This window comes from Bactrocera tryoni, chromosome 5 (assembly GCF_016617805.1).
Source record: "Bactrocera tryoni isolate S06 chromosome 5, CSIRO_BtryS06_freeze2, whole genome shotgun sequence".
In the NCBI taxonomy this organism is placed as follows: domain Eukaryota; kingdom Metazoa; phylum Arthropoda; class Insecta; order Diptera; family Tephritidae; genus Bactrocera; species Bactrocera tryoni.
The window spans coordinates 78896623-78902137 of record NC_052503.1 but is presented as its reverse complement, the minus strand read 5'-3'; positions in this window follow the sequence as shown (position 1 = coordinate 78902137).

Genomic DNA, 5515 nt, shown 5'->3' with positions numbered 1-5515 from the left:
AGTTGAAAGTCCAGCGTGATAACCGATTTGTCGTTTCACTCACTAGACACTTAGAAACCCCGCCATTTTTGTTTATTTAATCCTTCCGGTTGTTGAATATCTTGCTCGATAACCGATTATCATTATCGGACACTTTCAAAACTTCGCCCATCTCGGTAATTTGTTTTTGTTTCTTCGAAGAACTCACTTCCGGTTGTTGTATATCTTGTTCGATAATCGATTCGCCGTTATTATCATCAGACACTTCTTAAACTTTGTCATCTTCGGAAGTTTTATCCGTGTTCCAATTTTCAATGCCATTCATGCTGACGTTTGGATTGCCGCCAACAAATTTATTGACGTTTTTTCTTTATTCTTGAGTTTACTGTTTTTGTACACGTGAAACTGGTAATAATACGACGCAAATTAATTTCCTCGAACAGCTTTCTTCAAATCACTGTTCTTTGTAGTATACTTAATACAAACTGTCTTTTTCTGCTCCTTTTACCCTGAACAGGGTATATTAAGTTTGTCACGAAGTTTGTAACACCCCGAAAACAACGTCGTTTTTTGAGATATTGTTCTGAAATTTTGCACATGTTCTTTTCTCTTCGAGTAGCTAATCACTTGTCGAAATCGACGATATTGTACCACTATGGTTAATAGCTGTCTTACAAACTGAACGATCGGAAATAAGTTCTTGTATGGCAAACGTTTTTATTTGAAGAGATATCTTCAAAAAATTGTGTACGGATTATTGTCCAAAGCATCGGTACATTATTTGAAGGTCGTTTTCAGATCGGACCACTATAGCATATAGCTGTCATACAAACTGTTGGAACAAAATCAAGTACTTCTATGGAACACCTTTTTTTACAAAATTTTACCAGAATTACTGCTGAAGGCAATGCTATAATCTCCGCGCAAATGTTCAGATCAGATCACTATTGGGTATAGCTGTCATGCAAACTGACAGCAAATACATATATTATCATAAACAAAATTTTTACTCAAAAGTTAACTTTTTTTACGTGAACTCGCTTAACTTTTCTGGGTTTCCTTTTCCTTTTTCGAGATTCTACTGTATTATATGTTATATACATTTATTTTTACATGTTTATATATGTTAATATGTTCATATTTGTAAATATGTTTATCAAAAACGCTCAGTCTGCATGTTTTCATGCTTATGTATGTATATATTTTTGTACTTTTCCTACCCAACTTTATTTTACAATTATAAACACCTAAATACATGCATACACACATTCATATATATACATATGTATATACTTTGCACAGCATATGCGTGGTCAGCGTCTCAGTAATTTCATTTTTGCTTATGCCAGTTTCACGTGTCGGACGTGAGGACGCTGAATTAGCATACAATACAGACATATGTGAAATTAAATATACTTATGCATATTAAATATAGTCAAGCATTGATTGATTTGAAACAAAAAAGGTAGGTTAGAATTGAATTCAAGTTCTCTAATGTATTTAAAATGCGCGCCGAATTTTGATTATCACATTGAAATACTATTTAATTTTCTATAAAAAATGTTTTCGAGTATATAAGGGTATGTATTGTACATATACATACATATATATACAGTATTTAAGAGCCATTTTATACATTTATAAGAGCGTATTATCGCAATTTCTTTTCTCTATAATCATATAAGCTTATACGAGTATCAACACTATGGTACGAACCCTATTTCATACAATTTTTCTTGATAAAAATTGTTTATAATTTTTTTAATCTCCAAAAAATGCCCTCCAAGGTAAACTATTTTGCGAATGTTCTTAATCTTTGTGCTTAGTTTGCCATTTCACAATGCCAAGAGGGCATTGCCATGTTAGTCTCAAGCGACTTATCTAATGGCTAATATGTGTGCTAAGTTTTCGAGTGTTTCTAAATAAAATAATAAAATTAAGTTTCTTTGCACAAATGTTTGTACACATACATACATACACACGTCTATTTTTAAAGATTTTGTGGCATAATGTCAAGTGTTTTATAGGCTGGAGCTTATTCCTAAGTTATTAGCAATTCAATAACTTTCATACCAACTCACCTTTTAAGTTTATAGAATTTTTTATAATTAAAGGCAAAGCCAAATCATTACAGATCTAATAGATTGAAATGAATTGTATTGTCATAAACGTCATAGTTTTCATATAAACGACGCTATCTGAGACATTCAACAAATTCATATATTCAACTTTCTGGGTAGTGCAAGCGGTCTGCTCTCCATGGATTATACTTTAGAGAACTAAAACCAAGCAACATAATAAGACATTTTTAATATGATTGTATATGCATGCTCTGGTAGGCACTCAAAATCTATGTATATAGAAATACATATTCCCAATGATTTAATGTTTCTTGGATTTTTGATCAATAAAAACAAGATTTCGTCCGGTAAATATACCAGATTATTAATATAAGTTGATTATATTATTTCTTATTCATATTTTAAGAAATAATATAATCAAATAAACTAAAATATTATTTCCTATAATATGACCTTATTACTAAAAACATATGAAATTCTTAGTATAAAAATGTTATAATCACAATATTGGCTTCATTAACTATAACAAAACTATTTTGTTCTGAAATTAAATCCCACCAGATGTTTTCTACGCTATCAAGTGGTTTCGATGAAAAACCGTAATCAATACTACGCAAATAATAAATAATATGTGGAAATAAAGTATTTGATTTGTTTAAATGTTTATTAACACATGTATGCAGGTGAATTGGCTATTTCTTGAACTTGAACTAGCTTTGTGGCGAAATTGTTGCTAATGTGATTACGTTAAATCGGAAAGGAAGTAAGCGAATGTGCCAGCCTTGAGGATAGTGTAGAAGAGGAGGAAGAACTTTATTTATCTCTTCAATTTGTGTTAAATCAATGAACTAAGAGCCAATGAACCGATATCGGCAGTACCGACAAGTGGGTAGGTTCTTGAGGAGAATAGAAAGGTTTAATGAACTTAGCACGTCACACTGATCATTTATAAATATGTGAATTTTAGCGGCTCTCTGATGTTTCCTACTGGATCTTACTAACCTCGCGGCAAATTAAATATACGCTGTTCAGGGTATACAAAAATCAGCAAACGCTTGGATGCTTGCATAGAATCTCTAACTTTTAGAAAAATATGAAGATATTTAGACAATGTTCATTCTAATGATATATTCTATAACTAGGGTTTTTTAAACTAAAAATTATGCTTTAAAATGTTATATATTCCATAATAAATGGCTTTTCTTCGACTAAAAAAATATGCATTTAAATTTTGATAAATAAAAAATCAAATTTTGTTGGTTTGATTCGCCAAGAAATAAAAGATTTTTTTGAGTTAAGTACACATTTTTTATTACATCTACCTAATTATGGTTCTAATATGTATCCATATACATCCATATGGCTCATTTGATTTTTGACACTTAAGCATAATAAAGTTATTTCGAGTTAATTGTTTTATGATTACGTTCAGACGTTTATAAAAACTGCCACACCTCTGTGCGAAATGCCTGATTTATGGCAAGCTATGCCAGAAATTACAAAGCATGGTATAGCCGATATTTCTTATGATTATAATTTGTAATAAAACTTGTTCTATTATATGAAGTATACAAAAAATATTAGTTTTGAAAACTGTTAATGCGTACTAACCATATTTTATATGTGTACATATGTATGATTTATAGTATATAAGGTCGATTTTTTTCTATGAAATCACAGATGCGGGGAATGTTCTAGACAGCGTTTATATGGCGAAGTTTCTTCGACAAATTCGTTCAGAATGATCCGTAGAATATTTCCATATACGTAATTTTTCGGGTTCATTTCTGAAAAATTAGAAAAAAAAAATTATTTAAAATATGCTCTTACAAAAATAGTTACCGTTTTAGATATATATTTGCTTTTTAAGTAATTATGAATTTATTTATTACTACAATACTTAATTTTTTTTAATAAATTTTTAAATATTTAGTGAATATTTTTTAAAATATATAGAATTTATATTTTGCTACAAGAATCTCGCCAAAAACACTAATGCCATATTTTTTTATTTAACAGGCTGTTTCAAATTGATTACTTAACACAAATCTTTTAAAAAGCTCTCTCCCACTAGCCAAGTTGAACACCCGAAAGCTCACTCATATCAATATTTGGATAGTTCCGGCCATAAGCTCTTATATATAGGGAAGCTTGAATAAAAGCATACACATGCCATTATTACAGTTCAGTGGTAAGTTTGCACATACTCAATTTTAACATTTTTATACTGTCTCACTGTTTATTATCCCACTTAGGGCCGCTTTCTCATTCAAATAGCATAGAATTTACTTATATTTAGGGGCACTTTCTGGTTAAAAAATCATTTTTACCGAAAGAAACACTGTTGGTTAAGTTAACCAAAACTTAACTGACAGTTGGCTACTAATAAGACATCGAGAAAACGGCACTATATATAACTAAATTGAATGCTTTTGGAAGAGGAAAGGTCACTTGTGCTCTCTTTCACACTAGTAAAATTGCTCAATGCTTTAAATTTCCCCTCCAGCTACATCACTCAAACTACTTACTTAAATTTTGAGTTCATTTCCGTTTCCTATATATATGTATATTGAATCCGCTCAACATTTTTAACTTCCATTTGCTTGACGAAGCCTTAAAACTATACGCTTGAATATTGAGGGGAAATGGGAAGAGCGGTAATAAAAAGACTAGTGGACACGGGAGCGTTTTTTTTCCTCTCTTAAACTTCTCTAATAATACTCAAGTTTATTTCTCTCATATATTGGATCGCAAGAATTGTGTTGAATTCATTTCCGTTTCCTATATACTATTCATCCGCTCTACATGCTTCCAATTACTTGATGAAGCCTAAAAAATAAGAGCGTTGGAAATTAACAAGGATAGGGGAATACTGGAGTGCTTTTTCTCTTCTCTTAAGCTTCTCATAATACTCAAGTTTATTTCTCTAATATATTGGATCGCAAGAATTGTGTTGGGTTCATTTCCGTTTCCTTTCTCTTTTTGTATCCTCTCACTTTATGCAATCAGTTCAGCTTTTCAGTGTACACAAACATCCATATAAAATGAATTCACTTAATAGAATTGAGATTAAAGAGTTTAAAAAATTCACTGGAATTTGGAAAGAAGTAAAGAATAACGGAACTGCGCTGCAATTGAACCTGTAACGAACGCGTGCAGACACATTTTTACAGCTGCTTTTGAAATTGTTAAAATAAAAATATTTTAAAATTAAATTTCAACCAAATAAATAAAGAACTAATAATAAAATAGTGAAAAGTGCAAATTAATTAAATAATGAAAAATAATCGGTATAAAAACATTAAGCGCAAAATTAAAAATAAAAGTATAGTCGTACACGCTGATTGGTGGCCACTCGTGTCTGTAGCTAATAGTCGAGTCTCGTTTCGTTGAAGTGTGCGCAGCTGTTGAGTATTTTTTGCATTCAGGAAGCTATTCAATATGTGTAACATGTA